Source organism: Gossypium hirsutum, chromosome A05, assembly GCF_007990345.1.
Source record: "Gossypium hirsutum isolate 1008001.06 chromosome A05, Gossypium_hirsutum_v2.1, whole genome shotgun sequence".
Taxonomy (NCBI): Eukaryota; Viridiplantae; Streptophyta; class Magnoliopsida; order Malvales; family Malvaceae; genus Gossypium; species Gossypium hirsutum.
In genome coordinates this window covers 39,504,489-39,530,484 of record NC_053428.1, presented here as the reverse complement: position 1 = coordinate 39,530,484, position 25,996 = coordinate 39,504,489, and the positions used below count along the sequence as shown (strand labels likewise).

Below are 25,996 nucleotides of genomic sequence, written 5' to 3'. Positions count from 1 at the left end.
AGAATGAGTTAGGTATGCACTATACCTGTGCCCATGTAATTTTTTATTCTCGTTTGCATGTCCTATTTACTACGGGGTATCATTTTTATTTTAGACCATAACATTTATTTCATGCAATTTACTACTAATCGAAACACTTTGTTACTTCATCTGATTGATAAGCACAAGATTCTTCTCTATTTTATGAGTTCTAGTTGTTGGAGACATGTCTTCTAGACAAGAAGCAAGTGTAAAGGTGCTCTGGCTTGTTTCGGTAGCAATATTACCATTTGATTAACTTAATATTTCGAATTTTCTTTATTTTTGTTCTAACCCTCCTATTTGCTTTCATCGTATTTTATTAGGCAATACACGGGAGGAGTAGTTATGTATCTTGAAAAATTCCTGAGCCACAGAAACGATCGAATTGTTTCCTTCGATTAGAAAAAAGGAAAAAAGAAACAAGAAAACTATACATTATCAGCCAATGACATTACTTTGTGTAAATAAACAAAGATAAAGCTTTGAATATTTTTAGGAATAAATATAATTAACCTTTAAAATAAATAAAAAAAGTCACATGATGTAATTTATTGACACTATAAAACGTTATACTGAAATAATATATCAATTACAAAAGTCGTAACCAAATCACATCACCAATTAGTAGGCAAATATAAAATCTTAGAAGTCCTTGGAAATAAATATTTATTTATTAAAAAGTGACATAATCTGACTTACCGCCATTGAAACTTTTAGTCAAATATAAACCGTACTTAAATTAGTCCAAAACTAGAATTCGGGCTTTTGGTTTGAAACGCTTAAAATGCCCAATCCGTTGAAATGGATCAGCTCACTGATTTGGTAAGGCTCTGTTTCAACATTTGGACCATATTTTATGTAAATTAATTAAATAGTTTTAATTACTTAATTTTAAAAATATTAATTTAGACATTAATGTTTAAATTTGTTTCTATTTTGGTCACTTGTCCTTAAAGTGATAACGGAAAGCCTTTTTCTAACTAGTATAATAACATATTTAGTCATCAATACTTATATATCCTATCAATTTAATCCTAATTCTACATATTTTGATAAATTTAACCCTTTATATTTACAAATTTTATCAATTTGATCCTCAAACTTTCTAATCAAAGCTTTCAGCTTTTAGAAACTTCTATAAATTTGTAAAACCCAAAAAAGAAAAAAAAAACTTCTCTCAACTAATGAGTCGTTTTTCAATCCATTTCCTATACCAATGAGTTTATCTTGAAATTTTCTTTTCTTTTCTTTTTCATTAGTTTTCTTCTAAACATAATATTTTATAACCGTTTGATTAATAAAATTTTGGTTAAAGAAAATGAGAAAACCTTTAAAAAATACTTTAGAGTTACTCTTGTTGTTAACAATATTATATTTCCTTTAAGGTATGTAAAAATAGTCCTCGATGTTGGAAATTAAATCTAGAGTTTAAAAAATATGGCTTTGAAAAACCCAATTGTTCAATCAATAATTATGTAAGAAAAAATTTATGAACATTTGATTTTTTATAGAAAATAAATGTGAAAAAATAATTGAATTTCCTTTTGCCACATTGATAATGTTTGTTTTTTTTAATTTTATAAACTGATTAAGATATTATTATTTGTTCTATTTATTTTTAATTTTTAAATCCGTAAGCAATATGTACACTAATAATCTGATTTAGTCTCAAATCATTTATCAAATTAATTAAAAACTAAAATTATGTTAGTTATAGTGAAAATTTATTTTTTACAAATATTAAATTATTTATATAATTTCATTAAATATTATATTTTCTAACATTTTTATTTTCTATTTTTTAATGGTGTTTAGTTAATTTCTAACACGAACTTCTTAAAATAAAAAATAAAAAAGATTATGTACTGAATTGGATAATTTCAACCATAAATAAAACAATCAATAGACGTAAAATACCTATTTTTAAAATCTGAGAGCTTTGGTTAGAAAGTTAGTAGATGAAGTTGATGGAATTTGTAAATGAGAAGGACTAAACTTATTGGGTTATTTAGAATTAGGATAAAAATGATCATATATGTAAGTAGAAAGGACTAAACGTGTTACTAGATCAGTTAAGAAAAGGCTTTTCGTTATCAAGTTAATATCTAAATTGAAAATTTTTAGAGTTGAGTGGCGAAAACTGGTACAAACACATAAAACTCAATAACATATGAATAGAATTTTATTCTATTTCTATTTTTTTTTGTTTATAATTATAATAAATGTATTATATATTTATAAATATTTTAATATAATTCAGACAATGTAAAAATGGAAAGATTGAAAGGTTTTAAGGATGATGGAGTTAACCATACTGTCATCTTGAAATCCAACCTAGTTTAACCATGCAACTAACTTAACGCATAATTTGAATGATCACACACTTAAACTTTAAAATCACATGTTACTTGCAACAAAATGTAATAATAAAAATAAAAAATAAAAAGAATGCAGCCAGACAAGACTTCATCTTCATTTCATAATTCTCAAAAACAGATAAATGTGTGTTTCTTTTTGAATTTCCCAAGTTCGAGGCAATAAATAAATTAAAATTAATCTTCCAATTTTTTTTCCCAAAAACAATTAGTATGCAGCTTTTTGAAAATTAAAAACAATTAATAATTTTACTTACTATTACTCATACAAGTGGAAGATTTTCTTTAACTTGTTCTTCAAGAAATAACACAACTTTATTTCAAATCTACTATTTCTTAAAAAATATTCAAGGTTTTAATTACACTTTTATAATAAAAATGTAACCTTTTCCAGAAATAAATGAAAATAAAAATAAAAAAAAGTTTAGAATTAGATGAGATGTGAAATTAACATTTATTATTCATATTCATATTAGTTTGTGTTTTTGTGCAATGTATGAATCAGATATGTATATTAATTTTTAATATTTTTTTATAAAATAGTTTTTAATGTAATTTTACAAATATTTAATATCAATTTATTATAACTTAAATAATATTATTAATAATTTTTATAAGTTATAATTTTTATATATTATTAAGTTATTTTACTTTAAGGTTAAAATAGTTAATAATTCAATTTTTTTTTATAATTTTAATTTTTTTCTCAGCGTTAATCATTGAATCCAATTAACCTTTATTATATTTGAAAAATATAAATTTAATTTGATTAATATTATTAATTTGTGTCTTTTTTAATTAATATTTTAACCTAAACAATTTTGATATTAAGTTATTTTAAAATTATAATCTTAAAATTTAATTTAATTAAGTAAAATTTAAAAATAAAAATATAATTTATTTAAAATCATTTTTATATTTAATCAATAAAAAATTAAAGAAAAGATATGAAATAACTTAAAAATAAATTGAAAATCAACGAGTAAAAGAGTAATTCATCAAAAAACAAAAAACAAAACACTTTAAAAGTTGTAATGTCGGAAAATTGTAATGTGAATCTGAATATTTATTTTCTTATTTAGTTATAATATTAATTTTAATTTTTATAAAGAACATTCATGGGAAATGACCCCATTTTTCTTCTTTTTGTGTTGTTTCATCATTGTGTTTTTCCTCCTTACATTAGTAAATGCTATCTTATGGTTAAAGAAAAAGATTGTTACTTTGACTGTCAACATGGAAAGAAAAGGTTAATAGACTTAAATGAGCAATGTTCAATGATCCAAATCATTATAAATGTTCATAGGATTTACACAATCATGTAATTAGGGGACCATTCCTTTTTAGATGTTGGACTCTTGTTGGGAATATTTGGGATTATTATTTCTCTTTTCTTATCCAATTACCAACTTGAATGGGATCTTTTCAAGGTTGTTGGTTTTATTTTTACTTTTTTGGATTTCTTTAATTTTAAAATTTTAAAAAGTCAAATATTTCCATTAAGATTTATCAAAATATTCAAATATGAACATAAATAATTATTTGTGTTGGGGAGAAGTCACTTATACCTAGAATTGAGTAAGAAAAAAAAATTAAAAATTGACTTAAATCGAGGTGGTTGGATGATTTGTAGAAAAATTGTGGTTACTTAAAATCATATTCAGTTCTATTTTTATTTAATTTAAAATTAATTTTATTTTTATGATATAAAAATAAATATTTTATATATAGTGAAAATAATTTAAAAGTACTTGAAAAGTTATTATTTTTAAAAACATTTGTGAAATTTTTTTAAAATATTATATTGTCAAATCATATTCAAAAGTCATAAAATAAAGTTTATTTTGATAAAATAAGTCTAAAAATTCAAAATAAAAATTAATATAGAAAAACCAAGAATTGAAGGTAGTCTAACTAAATTATGATAGATAATTAAAAAATCCAAAAAAAAAAAATTTTTGATTGAACCAAATTGTGATCACCCATACTTACTCTATTTTGTATAGTTTTGCATGGGTCTAATTGTTATATTTCATATTTTATTTATATAGATCATAAATGCCAAATTTGATGGAAATTAAAATTTTATAGCTATTTGTTTTATATAAAAAAACTTTCAACTATTCAATAAATATTAATATATGTACACTATTTTATATTGATATGATAAATATATCAGATTGATTCGAAAATTTACATGTATGAAAAATACAATTATATCAATAAATTTAATGGTTAAATTATTAAAATATTAATCGTACAAAAATATATAACAAGTGTAAAACAATTCCTTTTTATATATTTTTACACCCTTTCATATGATTAATATTTTAATGATCTTACATTCATATTTATAATAATAACGTAATGAAAAATTATTTCACACGTTTCTAATAGAAAATAGACTCAATTAAGTTTTTGAAAAAAACACCTGGCGATATTTAAAATGAAATTAAAATTTAATTTTTTTATACTAACAGAAATGTTACCCTAAAGAAATAGTATGAATATATATATATACACATTTATATTTTGTGTAAATAATTTTTTATGTATTTAGTATATTGGTAGCAGTAAAAGACATAGAATGTTAAAACAAATATTTTATATTCATTTTTATATATTTAATTTTATTTTTCAATTTCTTAGAATCACACGTGACTTTTATAACTATAATTCTGAATTTCAGAAACTCCACGAAACATTATACTAAATAATTATTTTTAAATTAATATAATATATTTATATTATATAAAATTATCTGATTGAATTTGTCTCATTGGACATCAATTCAATAGAAAATTGACTAAAATTCTTTTTTTTTCATAAAGTAATAAATATTAATTTAAGTGTATTCCTATCATTTTATATTTTAAATAAAATCTATAAAAATATCAAATAGTGAAATTTGAACACAAACCATTATGATACAAAATCAATTAAACTCCCATTTATTTTTAACATTAATTTTTTTTATAAATATATCTATAACATAATTATTTTATTCACAATGTGAATATATTATAATCTAATATTAAATAATTTAAAAATATTCAGTTTTTTGAGTTAGTATTGGCAAATGAAGCAAGGTAACTTTTGAATTGGTAGTTCAAAAGTTAGTTGAAAAGGCAAAGCAAATATTATATTACATTATTGAATACTAAGAAAATAAAAAAACAACTCCCAAGGCTGTTGTCATTTAGTAACATAAAAATGCAGATGAAAGAATGGAATAGGAACAATCTTTCTACATGCTTCTTATGTACATAAGACCATGAGGAAAAGTTAAAAATCCATGGGGGTAATAATAATAATAAAACCCAGCAATGCCTTGATCAAGTGTAAAAATGGTGAAGAAATGGAAAGGAAATACAAAGTAGAAAAATAACAAAGAGAAGAAAGTAAACTGGTAAATAAAACCATAAAAAAGAAAAGCTGCAAATGAAAGGGAATTTGCTTTCCTTGTATAAAATGCTCATTTTTGTCTAATAGTAATTTTATTCAAGATTGTATTATTTGTTTGAATGATTTGGATAATATTTTAATATATTTTTTAATTTGAATATATGAATTAGATAAAACTAAAAAAAGAAGAAGCAATCCCTTGGATGGAACTATTTATTACAGTATTTATATGGAGCTAAAAAAATAATTTATCAATTATATGTATTAATATTTTTATTTAAAATTTCAATGGTAAAATTAATTGTGATTTGAGAGGAGTGTTGGAAGCAACAAGTATGGGAATCCTTGTGTCAGTTCAGCTGCTTCTTTTTGGAGACATTTCCTTGGTTTGTTTCTCTCTGTTCTTCTTTTATTTGTTTCCCAACTGCACTCATTATATTTTTATTATTTAAAGATAATATTATATATTCATCTATTAACTGTTATCTATCTATAATTTGGAAATAAAGTTTTTTTTTTCTAATTCATTATCTTCATTAAATTCAAAATTGTAATTAACTAAAAAAATTTCATTTGTAATTATTATTTAAAAATGCATGAAAATTATTATTTTTCATTTGTAATTCGATTCAAATATTTTATTCACAAAACTGTAAAAAAATTTTAAAAAATCCTATTAAATAGTAAATGATATTTTTTAAATAATAAATATTAACTCTATTAAAATTTAGTCGTATTTGATTCTTCTTTTATATAATATATGGACTAAATTGATATATTTAATAATAAAGAAATTAATCCAATCCAATCCCTAGTTACATTCACCAACATATATATTTACAATGCATCCATCACATATAAAACATATTCCACTTTATTTTGCAGGATCCATCAATTTCCTATTAATGTTAGGTGTTTTAAATCAAGGGTCAAGTAAAAAAAAAATTCTTTTAGGGGTAATAATTGTTCTAGGTGTCATAATTGAATTAAAAGTTTGGGTGAGATTTATCATTGCATTAATTTATAACATTAAAATTTTTATGGAGGCTAAATTTAAAATTTACTATTATTAGGGCTCAAGGTTTTGCATTTCTTTTCGATTTGCTAGAACTCTATTTACCATACTTTGGAGACACAAAGTATGTTGTATAACATGTTGTTTATTTGCTATTTACGTCTAAGCTTAAACATTTTTTCCTAGTTTTTATGTAAGAGAAAGATAGAATAACTGTGGAGATATTAGAGTTTTTAAATCATGATATTTTCTATTTCCTTTTGTGTTTATCATTTGAATTTGATGAAGAGATAATTTAGGTTTTTATTTGGAAATAAATTATTATCAAATTGTGGAAGACTATTTGAAGATTTACTAGAGTAAGTTGTGGCTCTCCATAGCTATGCTACAGGCCTCTGTAAAGGAAGAGTTGTTTCCTCCGTATGTATGGAATTGAACTAATACTTTGTGAGCATTGTTTTGTCTATTTTGAGACTTCCTTTATGTCTTTTGTAATAATTTATTGTATACATTTTTTAGTATGTATTACTAGCCTTCTATAAGAAGTTTTGGGTTGAGAGTGAGGCATACAAATTGTATGATTTTCATGGATGCAACTATCCATAGTAAGCTTGGGCAGATTAGGTTGGTTAGCAAAGTTTGTATTGTTGAAGTTTGTATAGTGAATTCACTCTTTGGGCAAGGCCCCGCAAAGATAGGTTCTTGAACTAAACTACATAAATGAATCCTTAATCTCTATCTTTTAGTTATCTTATAGTTTTATTCCCTCGCTGCAACTGCCAAACAAGACTTGCATTTCAACATCAATTTGCATGTGTTAACTAAACCCTTTTTTTACCAAACTTATCAACTTTCAATTGGTATTATAGCCGCACATCAAATGTATCTAGTGAGATCCTAAAATCTACTAAACTACGGAGGATTTAAGAAAAGAAAGTGATCTATCGCTGGATCACCTTTGTTTATTAGCATTGCAAATTGCACTTATTGAAAAGCCAAAATTTGTTAAATTCATTATTGAGAGAGCTTGGATGGTCAGACAAAGGCCATAATGATTGATAAAGATAGGGTTGTGTCACTAAAAGTAAAGAGCAACTACACTACTGAAGAAGAAGAAGAAGAAGAAGAAGAAGAAGAAGAAGAAGAAGAAGAAGAAGAAGAAGAAGAAGAAGAAGAAAAAGAAGAAGAAGAAGAAGAAGAGGTTACCAAATGCCAGGAATTTGAAGGCACATAATGTCATTGTTAATGGTGTTGACATTCGAAAATTCAAGATAATCTTAATATGTGAATTAGTGAGGGAAGTATGAACTATCTTGGAAAATCAAGTTGAATAAATTCTGTCAAACTGTCAAAGCTTCAAATACTTAATATTAGATTCAAAAATTTGAAAATGAATGAAGATGAAAATATTTTTGAATTTTATGCTCATTTGTGTGAGATTTCTAATGAAGTTTTTTTTTCTCTTGGTGAACATTTTCTTAATGTGAAACTGGCGCAAACGATGCTTCGGTTGTTATTGAAAGGGTTTTCCATAAAAGTGGTCGTGATCAAAGAAACCAAAGACATTGCAACCATGCAACTAGGCTAGCTTATGGATTCTCTTAGAACCTTTGAAGTGAGCTTAGCATTAGTTCTATTTGCTACCACTTTAAAAGATTTGGAAAAAAAAAGTGGTAATTTTATTAAAAACACTTTAACTAAGCATTTAGAAGGTTCAAGAAAAAAAGCAATGATGTTGGCAAAAAAATTCTCAAAGAACCAATTGAAGACAATTGTTAAAAGATGAATAACCTTATGTTAAATAAAAGGGTATTTAGTGATGAATGCGAGGGTTCGATCAGATCCAATCTTAGTGTGATAACACTTTAAAGAAGAAGAAGAAATAATTCACAGTAAATTGAAGTGATGAAGAATCAAGAGGCGAAAACTCTAAGGATGAGGATCACGTTAACAACTATGTTGGCTTTATAACTACTTTTGGTTATCATGTTACAACATTGTTTGTGTTTGTTGGTAAAGATTATTTTAAAAGTGATTGTGATTATTCTTTTGGTAGCATTGAAGAGGCTTACAGGAAGATGATGAGCAAATGAGACTTCTGATTCAATTAAATCATGCTTTGAAAGATGGAAATATTGTTCTCAAGGAAGAAAACCAAAAGCTTCTTCTTGCTTCAAAATAAAAAGATGGTGAACTTGCCCAAAATGAAGCAAAACGTAACACAGTTTTGAAGGAGCTTGATGCTACAAAAAGGATTCTCAAGAGGTTTGGCATTCAAAATGACATGCTTGACAAAAATTTAGCCACTAGAAGAATCAAATCTAGCCACTATGGTCTAGGATATATGGGTGAACGATCTAATGCCTTTATTGTTTTTTAAGGCTAAAAATCATGTTGCTTCTTTATATACAAGAAAAAGGAGATTTAAAAAACCTATGTGTTACTATTATGGAAAAATGAGACATATTCGGTTATATTTTTATAAACGATGAATGACTTGAAGATTAGAAAAATATGAGCAATTCAATTATATGTTGCAAAATCCAATTTGTCAGTAAGTCATCATAAGAAATTTTGAGTAAAGAAAGGTGAAAGTTGTCTACTTGCTGCAAATTTCCTTTCAAAAGTCAGCATGGATAAAATTTAATGTTTCAGTAATAGGTGCTCTAAACACAAGATATGTGAGAAGTCCTTTCTAAAAAACTTACTAAGTTATGATGCAAATAATGTTACATTTTTCAATGGTAGGCAAGGAATAATTTTTAGTAAAGACATTTTAAACATTAATGGGATTCCAAAGTTGAAGAATGTATTGTTAGTTGAAGAGCTCAAAGCTAATTTGATAAATATTAGGCAACTTTGTGATCAAGGGTTCCATGTGAATTTTTTAAAGAAAGGTTTTAGGTATTAAACTATCACACATGGATTTCCTTTTAATCCGAAAAATTAGGAATATTAGAGGATAAATTGAAAAGGTGTAACAACCCGATAGTCAGGGGTGTTGGGAAGTACATTTTTGAGACTCCGTTCCCATAAATCAGACTTGTAAATATTTATTAAAAATATTTACGAAACTAGTTGTGTAGTTAATTAGGTTTCAGTTAAGTGAATTTGCATGAATTAAAAGTAATTAGGTATAAGGACTAAATTGCATAAATAGTGAAAGTTAAATTATAGATTAAAAAATAATTAAAGGGACTAAAGAAGGAATTTTACCATTGTTTCTTTAGTGGGACGACATTAGGTAAATTAGGTGTAAATTTAATTTATATATTATAATAAAATATGTTATCTTAATTATTAAGTATATATATATTATAATAATAAAACAAATAAATAAGAGAAATAAAGAAAGATAAAGCCAAACAAAGTAAAAAGAAAAAAGCAAGAAAGGGAGAAAGGAGAGAATGCATAGCCAAGGGCTTCAAAAGTTTCCAAGTTCAGTTGGTTAGTCAATTTAGTTCAATTTTCTTGTAATTTTAATGTTTTTGGAATCCCTGTGTAAAGTATTACCCGACCCATATTAAAATTTTAGCAATTATTAAGCTTTTAAAGGTTGTTAATGTTGAATAATTTTAGTATTAGGGATTAAATTGATAGATTTTTAAGTTAGAAATGGAAAAGGATTAAATTGTAAAACAAATGGTAAAATTTGAGTATTACGGACTAAATTGTGAATAATTTAAAATTTAGGGATTTAAGTTAAAATAAGGAGTTAAATTTAGTTTAAAGTGAAATTTGTATAAAAATATAGAATTACTTGTAAAGAATAAAAATTAATTTCGGTTTAGGGACTAAAATTGAAATTTAGGCAAATATTGAGTAAAAATTGAAATATTCAATATGAAATTGAATTGTGTTATATTGATGAATTTTAATTGTTTTAATTCCGTAGCTAATGTCATACCAGAATCCTCGACTAACAAGGGAAAAGATAAAATCGACGTAGAATAGCTCGAAATTCCTTGTTTGTATTTCTATAATCCGAACTTAGTTGTTAATTGTTATAATTTAATTTAATGCATATGGTAAGTGTTGAGGTGAATTAGTCATTTTGATAATTGATTGAAATGGATTGAATTGGTAGATACATATTGAATGTATTGATTATTATAGATTGAATTTATTTCATGTGTATATATGTGATTATATGAAAAATTAGTATTGGATATTGGTTATATTTGAATGTGAAACTAAGCACTATTGACTGTATCGGGCTGAGTTGGATATAGATGGCATGTCATATAACAGGAAGAGTTCAGAGATTTCTTTGACTTTGAGTCGATGAGGCACTGGGTGCCAATTTACTTCAGTTTAACCGATAAGACATTGGGTTTCAAATTTATATAGTGCTGGGCGCAGATATTACTTCGGATTATTCGATAAGGCACTGGGTGCCAAACTGGTGTGTGGTTGGATCCATGTATTCGTCCGAATCTGAGTCATGTTAATAGGTGTAATTAAATAAGACAATACTGTGGTTGATATTGGATGATATTGTATGTGATTTGAAAATGGGATAGTAATTTGAAACATGAAAATGAGATACATGAGTTATGTACTCATGAATTGGATATGTAATGGATATGTTATTGTTTAAATGATATGTGGATCAAGTTGTGAAAAGCTATTATATAGTAAATGTTGAGAATTGAGAATGGTATAAAATGATAAATTCATGAATTAAGTATTGAATGGCTAATGCCATTGTACAAATAAATGTGGTTTGATAGGTGAATAACTATTTATATATATCAATTATGTGAATTGGGACATTGTTTAACAAATGAAATATGATAGCATATAATAGTCATGATACTAGACATTAATATGTGCTTAAAATTCAATTGTGCATATTATATTATCTTGTCTTTAAATAGTCAGATTATAGAAATACCACTGAGTTTTACTCAGTGTACTATTTTTTTTTCTGTGCGCAGATTAGGTACTTCTCTTTGATTGCCGATTCAACATCCAACAACGATCCTGAACTCAAATGTGGTGATGTATATCTTTTGTGTCAGCATATACCTAGGGTGTCTAAATAATAGTTATTTTGTGGATTGATTGTAAATGAGGTTATAAGTTTAATATTGATTTGGTATATATATATAAACATGTGTTGTTTTTGAAGCCATATTATGGCATGGTAAATTGAACCAAATCTAGATATGTGTATGTGAATTTAAGTTGATGCTTAAGTGTTTATGAACTAGGCAAAATGGTTTGAATTTGGTATGTTTATAATTTGGATTAAAATGATGCTTTGATAAAATAGTTTGATGATATGAATGAAGTACCAATGAGGGTACATTGGTTAGGCACCTAGGATGATTATTTTAGCATGTTTTGAATGTGTTTGATCATGTTTTGAACAGGTTAAACGAATGGGTATTAAGTTGTTTAATGCCCGAGCATGTAAAAAATGCTAAAATTGTTGTTGATGGCACCTTTTAGGTCTACATGATCAGACACACGCCCGTGTGAGACACATGGCTAGCATACGAGTGTGCGAGGCCATTTTGTAAGGGTACACAGTCTAGCACACGGGCGTGTGGCTTGGCCGTGTGACCTAAGTTAGATAGTTACACGGGCACAAACACGAGCTGGGACACTGTCGTGTGTCCCTACTTCGAATGCCTACACGGCTAGACACACGGGCTTGTGACTTGGCTGTATGAACCCTACAGCTTTGAAATTTTTTAATGTATTTCGAAAAAAATTCTTTGAGTTTTCAAATTAGTGCCGACTTGTTTCTAACGAGTATTTTGAGCCTCGAAGGCTTGAATAAGGGACAATATGTATGAGTTTGATTGGTTTCTGACCTAAATGTTATATGATATGAAATGTTTGAAATTTCTATCTGTTTGATCTGTAAATTTCGGTAAAACTCTGTAACCCAATTCCGGTGATGGATACGGGTTAGGGGTGTTACAAAAAAGCTATCAATTGGCAGTCTTGTAACAAAATAATTTTCAGTGGTGTCGGAAACAGTGATTTGAGATCACTAAATATGACAAATGAGTTTGAAAATTTAGTAAATTAATATTTATAAGTCATGTGTGAATTTAAAAGTATTCTTTAAGTAAAGAATGTTGTGATTTAAAAAAAAATTATTAGGTAAACTGGGTTAAAAATGAGATTTCGAAACCTCAAATTCATAAACTGAGCCATAGATATTTTTAAAAATATTTATGGAGTGTTATTGAGTTAGTAGTAAAGTTTTGTTAGGAAATTTTGACGTTTCGAAAGTTAATTAATTAAAAATGATTAAATTGTAAAAGTTGCAAAACCTATTAAAGTTGTAATAGGCCTATTTTGCCCGGCCCAAGCCCAATATATCAAACAGCCCATTACACATAGCCCAAATAAAATTTAAATCAACCCAATTACAATATTAAACCCTAACTCAACTAAGCCCAAACTTAGAGGCCCAAAAGGCCCAAAAACCTAAACCACTCTCAGTAAGGATAGAAACCCTAGCTCTCTCAAGCGCCCCAGCCACCATGTGAGCCCTCGGCGCGCACATCTCCCGAGGGTCGGTTCCTCTGCAACCTTGCACCAAAATCGCCACCAGCTCTTTCCATTGACCAAGCCCGTACTTGCAAAAAAACACAAAAGCAGAAACAAGGCAGAGAAACGACAGCAAGCAACAGTAGGCCACAAGAGCATAAACGAAAATAAACAGTAGCATACCTGTTGTATTTGGCTATAAAGCCACCGAAAAGGAATGGTTGTGGGGGGAAAACCGAATGTAAATGAGGGGTTTTTGAATACAAAAAAAAAAGATTGTATTAGAGGCTTTTTTCATAAATCAAAGAAGACAAAAGGTTGATTTTGGTTTTTTTCTTCTCTTTTTTTTTCGATCTCTTTTTGTTTTCGTTTCAAATCTATTTTAAATAAAAGGAATAAAGAAGAAAAGGGAAGAGGGCTTACCCCTTTTTGAGACCACCGAGAAAAAAGGGAAAGAAATGTGACTTTTGAGCTCTCTGACCACCGCGTACGGCGACGCCGTCACCGGTGGTCGACGGTCGGCATGGCGGAAGGTCCGCGGCCCAGTGACCGGGCCATGGTCGGAGTGGGGGGTGAGTTGAGAGAGTTGAGAGCTTTATTTTCTTTTTTCTTTTTTTAAGAGTGATGACTGAAATGAGTGTTTTTAAAAAAAATTTGGGCTTTTATACAAGAATAAAATGACGCCGTTTAGGGGTTAAGTCTCAGAGACCCAAAACGACAGCGTTTTGGGTCAACCCGCGCATGTGACCCGACCCGTTAGGGAATCCGCGCGTTTTTGTTCTGATGGGATATTTACCCAATAAGTCGTTCCGCTTTTTTTAATTTTGCGATTAGTTTCTTTTTTTTAAATTTCTGCCCATTAATTTATTCCATTTTCGATCAGGTCCATATCGAAGTTGCTTGTTTTGGAGGGGGATTATTTTCCATTTTGGTCCCTCCTTATTATTCACGTGTTCGATTCGGTCCTTTTCTTTTTATCTTTATTTCGAATTTAACCCGAATTTTTGTTTTAAATTCAATTTAATCCTTTTTAGTTAATTTGCTATTTTATTATTAAAATTGATTAATTTTATTTTATTATTAATTTTATTATTATTGTTATTATTATTATTACTTTTATCCTTTTTATTACTATTATTGTTACTATTTCTCTTGTTGTTTTTATTATTATTTATATTATTGTTAGTATTTTTATTATTCCTTAGTTTATTATTATTATTTTCTATTATTTTTTATTATTGTTATTATTAATTTACTATCATTATTCTTATTAATGTATTATTATTACTATTTATTATTATTACCATTATTATTACAATCATTTTTATTACTATTATTATTACTATCTTTATCATCATTATTATTATTATTATATTTTCTTTTTACTTATGTGGTATTGTTATTATTATATTAACCAATTTAATATTATTATTGCGACTATTATTTTCTTTTTTTTTACTTACTGGTTATTATTATTAGACTAATTTGATATATTATTACTATTATTATTATATTCCTATTTATATTTATTTTCTTATTCTAAAACTACTATTATTAATCTAATTTTTTTATCTGTTTCTATTGTTGTTATATTTCAATTTATTGTATTATTTTCATTATTTTTTTTGAATAATCATATTTTATTTTTACTCTCGTTATTATTTTATTTACTTATATCCTTTTATATAGTTTTTAAACTTTAAAATTTTTATCATCATCATTATTTTTATTTATCATTTTATTATTATTATTTATTCGTACCTTTTTTTTAACTCCAAGCTTTAGATTATTTATTACTACTATTATTATTATTATTAATATTGTTCACATTATTTTTAAACCATTTTATGTACTATTTGTTTACATGTTTATTTACTTTTGTTTTAATTTTGTAGTTTTGCTTACTATTGATAATCAGTTTGTTTATTTTATTTATTCGTTTATTATATTCTCATATTCCTCATTCTCATTCATGTTAGCGTATTAATCGTTTTATTATGCGTATTATCATCGTAATTTCTTTTCATATTTTTTACAACAAATTCGTGTTATCATTCTATTATTATTCCAATCACATCATGAGCCGTGTTAAAGGTTCATTCTTTACACTAAAACCCAAATGATATGCATGGTTTTAAATATTGCATACATATTTATTTGAATACACAAAAATAAAATAAGGCAATATTCCGTGTTTGGAAATTTCGAGAAATCGTGCCCTACGTGCTCGGTCTCGATTTATCGTTTGACCGAACAACCGAATATCCTTTTTAAGATTTCAATGCATGAGTTTTGTAAATCATGAGATGATTTTGGTATCGAAAGTTCGAAATGTCGTGTCCTACGTGCTAGATGTGATATTTTATTTCTTCAAAACAAGAGAATCTTAATATCCACTTCGAGTTTTCCAAACATTCATAAAAGGGATCATATTTTAAAATTTATTTTAAAATCTTCTCAACTTTCGACATTAAGACATTAATTAATCAATTAGGTACCAATTTTGGGAGTTGCGAGGGTGCAAATCCTTCCTCGTACGTAACCGACTCCCGAACCCCTTTTTTTAAATTTCGTAGACTAAAATCGTTGTTTTAGTAAACTAGAATGTTTTATTAAAATGACCAACCTTCTTGGTGATCTGATCACACCTAAGCAAAAAAGATTGGTGGCGACTCCCAATTTTCGTTTTCTTTTCAAAATAAAAATTCGATCTCCGTTTTTCAAAAAAAATGGTTTCGACAAAAGTGATTAAATAGATTAAATGTCTAATAAGGAAGGATTTAAAAGGCAATTAGACCAAAATTTCTGGACGGTATGGGAAAAGAAATAAGTAAGAAAATAATGTAAAATAAGGGTAAAATTGGAAATTTTGCAAATTAGTTAAATAAAACAAAGACTAAATTGAAAAATCTAGAGATCTCTTCACTTTTCTTCAGCCAAAACGTGATAGGAGGTCTAAAAGAAGCTGGTTTTTCATAATTTTTCACCATGTGAGTTAAATTCTTGCTTTTTCTTTGAAATTTTTATGTTTTTGTGACTTTTACAATTAAGTCCACCTATTGAATTCATTAGTTTTTTATTCTATGGGTGATTTTGAAAGTTTCCATGGATAAGTGTTGTATTTTTATGATAAATTACCATGTATTTGAAGCTTTAATTTCATTATATGATGATTTTATTAAATGATTTTAATAGAAAAATGACTTTTAGGACCTAATTGTGAAAAAGTTTAGAATTACGGTTTGATGTTGAAATTCTAAATAAAAAGGTTATGTAGTAGTTTAGAATGATGGAATAAAGTGTTTATTGAGAAAAATTAGTTCAATTGATGGGCAAATTAAGCAGGGACTAAATTGTAAAAGCTATAAAATTTAGGTTAAAAGTGTAATTTAAAAAATTGAAGGGCATAAATTGTGAAGTTAATTAGAATTAAATGAGATGCTAATGAATGGAAAATTTTACATTACAGATCAAGAATCAGAATATAAACGTGGAAAAGAAAAATTACCGATTAGTCTCTGAATCCCTACAACTTCTATGAATTGGCCAAGGTAAGTTGATATGGTTAAAATTTTATGATTTTTGTTAATTTAGAAATGATATAATGTATTATTTCATGTGTTTGTCATTGAATTATGACTATTGAAAGCATATGAAAAGTGATTTTAATGTTCAAATTGAGTAGAACGCTGGATTGAGTACGATTGTTCAATGGCAAGTGAAGTGATAAATGATGAATTGACGGATAAAAATCATGGTATAACCATGGTAAAGTGTGTAATGTAAGACTATAGTTGAGTTATGGCATCATGAGTGACAGAATATGGTAGGGCCACAACAATATTAGTGAAAAAACATAGTTAGACTATCGTATCAAGCAAATATGTACTCAAATCCGTAAGACGTTCTATAATTTGACAAGTGTTGGTAAGTGTTATATGAATGAAAGTGAAAGAATTTAATCAATTGTGATATTGTGCTCAATCAAATAAATTCAACGTTTGAGATTGTGATTGACAGTGAATATTATTGAAATGCTCTGTTTAATGGTTTGTTATACCTTTTCGATAAGATTTATTTAAAATTTTATGAACTTACTAAGCTTTCATAAGCTTAGTTCTATGTGTTTAATGTTCTGTGTAGTTTGACGTGAATTCAGTGTATCAGATCAATACATCAGGCCACACTATCCAGATCGTCATCGGTAGATTTTTGTATTATGACTTATAGTTTATATGACATGTATAGGATTGAATGGTAAAAGGTTAATATGAATGCATGTTAGTATGTTTATATTTAGAAGTTTATTATGGTAGAATAATGAATGAGATTATGTTAGAAACTTTGGCTAAACAAATTTTATAATGGTTTATTTTAAGGAAAATAAGTATGTTATTTTGTATTGGTTATTGGATTAGAGTATTTTGGTATATGAAAGTGTTTTGTGCAGGATAAATGCATAAAGGGTGAGAAAAGTGGTCTTAAATGGCATATTTTCATCCACACGGGTAGACACACGACATGTGTCTACATGGGCATGTGATTTGGCCATATGTCCCCTGCATCTTAAATTTGAGAAACAAAATGCTCAGGATTGGGCACACGGATAGAGACAGGGGTGTGTGTCCCAACCGTGTGTGTCACATGGCCTGGAACATGGGTGTGTGTCTTAGCCGTGTGAAACCTGCACCTAATTTCGAAAAATTGAAATTAACCACACGACCTAGCACAAAGGCGTGTGGCTGGCCGTGTGGCATAAGTCAGCGAGCTACCTAGATTTCAACACGGCCTGTAGTACTGGCGTATCCTAGGGTCACACGAGCGTGTCCCTTGGACCACACGGGTGTATAAGCCTTGAATCTTGAAAAATTTTAGAAATTTTGTGAAAAATTCTTAGAGTTCTCGATTAAGTCCTGACTCGATTCTAATACTCAAATTGGGCCTCGAAGGTCCATTTAAGGGACGTTATGAATAATTTTAGAAAATGAATAGTAATTAACATGAATTATCTATAAATATTCTGTGAACTTCGGTAATGCTCTGTCACCCTATTCCAGCGACGGATACGGGTTAAGGGTGTTACAAGTCTCTATTGGGAAAACAGGAAAAGTTAGAAATGATATTGGACAAGGTTGAAACCCAAATCTGGTTCGACTGGATTAGAACCAATAGGTTCCTCAGTGGGGAACAAAATGATTTAAAATAGGTAGATTTTTTACACGGTTGTGCGAGAACAGCTATAAATAACCAGAGAGTAATTTCTTGGGAGACTTTTTCTCCAAATCTATTTCGGTCTTCATCATCATCTTCCTTGAGTTGCTCTGAGGAAGCGATGGTTAAGAAAAGCTCTGCATGGAGCGATGATTGTGGGATTTTAGTAGGAAAGGTGGAGAATTCAATAAGCTGCTGCTAGGAGAAGGGAAGCTCCAACATCCAGAAAAGCTAAGCGGACAAGGCGAAGAAGTATCAGGTGAGTTTCTGTACTTAACCCTTGAAATGCTAAGTATGTTGCAAGGTTGCATGGGTCTTTGAATATTCACCGTGATAGTTTAGTAAGCATGAATTAGCTATAATTTCATGGAAATGCATCTATGAAATGCATGTAATGCATGTAAGGGTAACATTTTCAGGTTTAGGCAAAGTTAGGTAGGGAAAATTAGATGATTTTATTAAATACTGCCATACAGTGTTGAGTGCGCACCCGTGATATACAATGATTCGAGCCTTGCGGAGGGGACACTACGGTGTTTGAACATTAATGTATAGGATAGAGAATAGAGAAATGGATGAAAGGCAATGTGAAAAGTAAATAAAAGATCATGGCTAGGCCATGATCTGATCGGAGGTTATACGCCTAAATAAGTTAGACCTTAAATAAGTTAGACCTTAGTTGAAAGATTCTATGACATTATGATTAAGATGAATAAGACTATAACTAAAATATGTTATGGCATCATGATAGAAATAAGTAAGATTATAACTGAAAGATGCTATGGCATCATATAGAAGTGCACTAGAATAACAATAGGACGAAGACCATGGCTGCAAGATATTATGACATCATTTGATAATCCACCAAGATAGTAAACACTAGGTTATATTGTGTATGACCATGTCTGAAAGACGTTATGACACCATAGTTAGTCCAATGAGACATTAAACATTGGTAGTTTTTCGGGATAGTAAGCAAGAGGAATTTGGAGGTGTAAGACCATAGCTGGGCTATGGCAACCAGTATAGCCCGACGGGATGTTAAACAAGGGATAGTTCGACAGGATATTAAACATGGGGTGATCCACCAGGACAGTAAATACAGGAATCTCGAGGCATAGGATCATAGTTAACTTATCGCAACCAATGGAGTCAGCTAGGGCATCAAGCATAGGGTGTGCTGTGTAAGTCTATAGCTCGACTATGGCAACATAGATAGTCCGTTAGGATAATAAAAATGGGTGGAAAATCAAAACAAAAAGCATGGGACAACTCGCTAACAAAAAAACTGGTTGGGAGGAAAAATAGAAGCATGAACATGCAACAATGAACAACGGGTCGAAATCTACCGATGAATGGGAATGTAATGGAATTGAGAAATGACTACGGGATTAATAGTTATGTAATCTTTTAGGGTATAAAGATGTTAATCTAGTAGGAAGTAGTCATGGTAGTTAACATACTAGTAGTGCCAGTGTATAGACGAATGAACAAAATGGTTTAACCAAGAATCGTAGATAATGATCCACCATTAAGAACTGTCAGAGAGTGCTCAAAGAAACCCTGTAGGGTAGTGATGTGAGACAAGGTATGTGAGTTTGGTCTACAAGAAGAACAGGGTTAGTTAGAAACCATTGACAAAAAGGAATTCATCGGGTGAAGAATATGTTTGATAAGAATATCCCTTTTTTTATGGAAAACCATAGAGTAAGTATTAACCAAATGGCTAGTTAGGCGGGGATATCGAATGAAAAAGAAACCATGAGCCAAATGGGCGACTCAATGATAGTTGCCAGTGAAATGAGGGCCATAATGGGTCATAGCAGAAAGTCGTGCTATGCTTATAGGTATTATGATTTAGCTAAAGCGGATTACGAATAAGTAATCTTACCTCTATGTAATTTAAGGATGATTTATTTCGCTAGGGTGGTGTGGGACCTTGTTAGTCATATCATAGGATGGAATGTGTGCTAGTCACATAGGATTAAGATAAGGAAAGAGTTCGCTACAAACTAAACAGATTGAGAGTACTCATTAAGGGCCTTTAGGAAACTAAGTCAAAAGGCCACATTGATAGGGCATAATGGTAAGAAGAAGAAATCCACAGTAGGAAAAGTAAAAGAAAAAAATTTAAGTAAAAGAAATGATAGAGTCCGCAGAGTTGGTGAGACATTCAGAGGAATTGCCAAGGCTAATTGTAGGTAGATAGAATGGTCAAAAGGAAATTGCTCAATGATCTATCCACCAATAGATAGGATTAAGGTTAAGATGAAGTTCGCTATGACGGTTAATAGAAAAGTTCTTAAGACAAATAGGGTGTTTATTGCATTTAATGTTATTATTAATACTATTATTTATCTAAATCCTCGATAAGGTAGTGTGTGTTGTGTATTGAAGAAACTCACAAAGTTCGTTTGAACTTACGATAGTTGATTTATGATTTCAGGATTTGCGGGATAAGGAACTCGATGAGGGACCAAGCCAGATAGTGTGGAATCAAGTATGCAATTTTTAGTAAAGTCATGCACATAGGAAGGAGGTACCTTTAGGATCTTTGCTATGAGGGTGAATATAATGTATTAATATAGCTTTTTTAAGACCCGAAGCTGAAATAATGAACTTTATTTTTAGAATGTTTGTATTTATTGTAATTTTTGTAAATAAGTAATACAATCTGATTGTTGATCTTTTACTGAGTGAGATTTTAGTATGAATGATAATTCAGTTCTATTGTGACGACCGTACCTAAATCCAGTGAACGAGTCGAGTAGGGGTGTAACGTAAACTCTAAAATTAACTTCTAATGAAATGTGTTATATCTTTTGATAATTGTTATAGGACTATTGATGAGATTAGTTGTAGCTACAACACTAAAAAGCTTGAGCTTGTCAGCTATAGAAGCCTTCAAAAGCTTATTAGATATGGATCCATTTGTGGGTTGCCTATATTGAATGAAATCATCTTGAGTCCATATAGTGATTGTGTTAAAAATTAGCAACATTGCTTGTCAGATTAGACATTGCAACACCTAGATACATCTAGACCCTTGGAACTCCTATATATGGATCTCATAAGGTTGATGCAAAACGAAAGCTTTGGAGGTAAAAGGTATGTGTTTGCATGTGTTAAAGATTTATTATGTTTTACTTGGGTTGATTTTTTAAAGGGAAATTTGGTGAGACAATTGGAGCTTTCAAGATATTATGCACTAAGCTTATGAACAAGAAAAGTTAAAGAATAAACAATATCATGAGAATGTGAAGTGACCACGATAAAGAATTTGATAATAATGATTTCTCTAATTTTTGTGATCAAGAAGGCATCTTTCTTGAGTTTTCAAGCCTAAAGATTCCTCAACAAAATGGAGTTACTAAAAAATAAGAACTGCACACTACAATAAATAGCTTATGTAAAATCTCCTTCATCATTTATAGGCTAAAGTCATAACAAGGTTTGTTACTTTGTAAATAGATCTCTTTTGCGACCTTAATTATAGAATGACTCCATATCAAAGTTGGAAAATGAGGAAGCCATCCTTTGGGTACTTTTATATTTTTGGAAGCCCTTCCTACATTCTCTAGATCATAAATAAAAAGGGAAATTTGATCTAATGAGCGATAATGGTATTTTTATCGGCTACTTTACGAATTTTCGTGCCTACAGAAAGTATAATAGGAGGATAAAAAGCATTAGAATCAACTAATGTAATGATTGGTGATGCTGTAAGAGTAAAGTTTGCTAAACTAAAAGAAGAAATAGTGGAAAACAAATCTCTTATTGGAAAAAAAAAGATTTGTCTCCAATAGAGCAGTCCACTTATGCACTTAAACCTTCAATCAGAATTTAAAAGAATCAATCTATTAATCTTGGTATTGGTGATATTTCTAAAGGAGTGAGAACCTAAGGTAAATCCAAGGTTAACTACCTTGAGATGATTGGGATGGGTTGTAACACTTTAATCATTGGACTGAAAAAGCTTGAAGAAGAATTGTAAAACAAACATTGGATTAATACAATACAAGGTGAGCTTTGGACATTTATGTGAAATGATGTTTGGACTCTTGTTCAAAATACAAATGGTTCTACTAGGTGGATTTTCGAGAACAAATAAGATGATCACAGAAAAATCACGAGAAATAAGGCAAAACTTCTTGCTCAAGACATTTGCTTTCGTTGCAAGGCTTGAGTCCATTAGATTGCTTTTTACTATGGCTTGTTACCTTGACATAAAACTTTACCAAATGGACATAAAAAGCACATTGCTTAAAGAATTTTTTAATGAAGAAGTGTAAGTTGAACAATCAAAAAGGTTTTGTCGATTCACACCATCCAAATCACCTACAAGCTTTCTAAAGCTTTATATAGCCTAAAACAAGCTCTAAGGGCATTGTATAAACATTTGTTAGATTTCTTATGTCAATAAGGTTATGTTCATGGTAGTGTTGATAAGACAATCTCTATTAAGACAACTTCATGACAATCTAATTTTGTGTGGGCAATATTATTTTTTGTTTTATTTCAATTTTAACAAGGGGAGATTTGGTTCACTTGATGAAATCTAAATTTTAAATTAATATGGATTTTGTTTCATTTCATATGTTTTTGATCTAAACATATCAATATAAAACATCATTTTATTCGAGAACATGTTAAATCTAAAGTTGATTTTAAATGTTTTTTCACTTAAAATCAATTCATAGATATATTTACAAATAATCTTGATTTGAAAGAGATTTGGAGATCTTAGGTTATTTCGTTCTAAGCCAAAACGTGACACTTGTGGAGCACACTAAATCCTATTAGTGATGTTACTTATGCATAATCAATTATTGTCGATTACTTTGATTTATTTTTGACAATATCACTTTTGGAGATATCTATCACCGCATACTTGACTCTCATAAGGAGTCTAAATTGTTTAAGAGTCTTATTGCCACATATTTCAAGGAAATATATATAAAAAAAAAAGAAAACCTTATTTTTTACAACAATGAGTAAAAGGGAGATTAGGGTTTCCATATTTACTTGTTTCTCTCTTGTGAAAAGCCTCAGTATAAAAAAGAAGTTCAATAATTCCATTTCTTTCATTCTTGCAGCAGCAATCGTCAACAAATCCCATTGAAGCAAGTTGTTGAACCAAACAACGAGAACAAATCCCATTCTCCATTTTTATTTTTAGTTTTTTTATTCTCTCATCGCAACTGTGAAATAAAACTTTGTTACCACATTAATTACATTAGTTTACCATAGTCAATATGATAAGAAAAATAATTTATTGCAAATATTTGAACGTAATTACATAAAAAAACAGAATTAAAGTTGGAATTTGATTAATATATTAGGCACCATATTACATGTTCACATGATTTTCCCAAAACATATACACTCTAAACGAGAAGAAACAAGAGTTTTCTAATAGTAATTATATATATATAGCTTACATCACATGTATTGATAGGGATATATTTAGGTGAAGGGACATAATGAAAGAGGAGTGCAAAATAACATGGAATAATAGTGTTCCGAAAGTATTCTAAAAAGGAAAACACACGGTCAAATGAGAATCTCAGTTCATTATGGACAATTGTAACTGTTGTAGGTAGTGTAATCAATTAGCCATATAAAAAAATGATGGCATGAAAATAAAGTTAAAGTTGTAATTATTTTTTTTATAAAAAGAAGAAAAAGTTGATAAATTATTTTATATATTTTTTCATTTTTTAATATGATAAAAAAGAATGGAGAGATAGAGGAATCCAAGTATTTCCAACTACTTTAAGACAAAATGAGGTTCAGAATTGAAAAGCAACCTTTGCTTTAAGACCTTGAAAAAGGAGGTTTCAAAACTTAAAAAGGTTAGCTTAGGAATTTGCTTGCTTCATAACGTAACCCACCCTTCATTAAAATATATTAAATTTATTTCCATTAAAAAAAGATATGAAAATTAATTAGTATCTTAAACTTGATTAAAAATCAACACAATATGGGTACATATTTTTTTTATTAATATCTTAATTAACTAAATCCTAAGCCATCCCACTTTGCCTATAGTGTCTATATTTAGGGGCCAAAGATTGGGGAGGTTTCAACTTCAACCCTAGCTCTTCCTTCTTTCCCACCCTCAAGAAACCCCATAGATTTTAGGTTACCTCTCCCTTGCCCTAACTCTCAGTCACTTTTTTCATTGTTTTTATGCCAATTCAAAGGGTTTTTCTTCTTCTTTTGAAATGTTTGAAAAAACCCACCGTTTATTTCCCTTTCCCTCTCCTTGTTATTTGATTATGACATTGAACCTTGTTTTTTTGGCTTGAGATTTCCCCATAAATACCTCCCTTTCCCTTTCTCCCCATCCATCCTTATTCACCAAATGCTATATTTCTAACCTTTTAGTATAAGGGTTCGAAGATGAAGAAGAAGATGACGGTGATGATGATCATCATCATCATCCCAAAGCATTGCACTCTCCATCCATTTTTTTTTCATTCAAAACATAATACCATGACATGCTACCATGCATATTTGTTACATCATCATCAACATGACATCCATGTATGTATGTGCCTGGCTCCCTGTATGCCATTTGCAGAGCCCATTGAACTTCGATAGCCTCCGTGAATGGCGTATGAGGAGCCATGCATGTATTCTATGTATTTCATATTTATATATGTATTCCATGTATTTTACACATATATATGATATACATATATGTATGTATATCAATGAATATTCTTCTTTTGCAGGCTTTTCTTTACTCCTTTGCTTGCTTTCCGGCCTGAAGGACACCATTTTTCTGGTCTTCTATATTTCCCCTACTTCTCAAAGAATCAAAAGGTACATCAACTTCTTCTTTAATCATTAAATCTGTTTTTAGGTTTTCTTCTCACATTTTCTCGAATTTTTTGCAGAGAATAAAAACATTAAAGACCTTTTGGGAAGATTTTGATTTCTTTTTTTCATTAATTACCAAGTTTCCATGTAAATATTATGAGCTTAATATCAAATTACGCCGCTTTTGTAAGAAAATCTGTAGCTTAATTACAGTGAGAATCTTATTTAATTATTTTTAAAAAAAAGTAACTGTTCCTGACAATATGGAAGTTACATAAAACATAACATAAGTTGTCTTATCATTTTTATAATTTGTTATTTAGTACTCTACTCTTGTCTGAAGGATCTTTTATTTGACCTCTGGTAATAATATCATTTTATGTAATTAAAATTAAATAAATGTTACCCATTAATATCAGCTAAAAATTAATTTTTATACTTACTAGATTATTTTTTTTATTAAATTAAGAATAATTAACGCTTTTATTATATATACTCCTTAAACAAATAAAAGTTTCTTTACTTAACAAAGTTTCTCTACCAGGATCATGCCATTAAGCTTAGCAAAAATTACAAGTAAAAACAGAAAAAATTCTTAGAGATAAAACATGGGTTTATTCATTTCATT

At 28.8% G+C, this 25,996-nt stretch overlaps 1 long non-coding RNA gene across 1 annotated transcript; it reads left to right on the top strand.

The window, feature by feature from the left end:
* Positions 1-24,574: 24,574 nt before the first annotated feature.
* On the top strand, positions 24,575-25,698 carry LOC107957387 (uncharacterized). Its single transcript, XR_001700422.2, has 2 exons — positions 24,575-25,371; positions 25,446-25,698. It is a non-coding gene; the product is annotated as an uncharacterized lncRNA (long non-coding RNA).
* Positions 25,699-25,996: the final 298 nt, after the last annotated feature.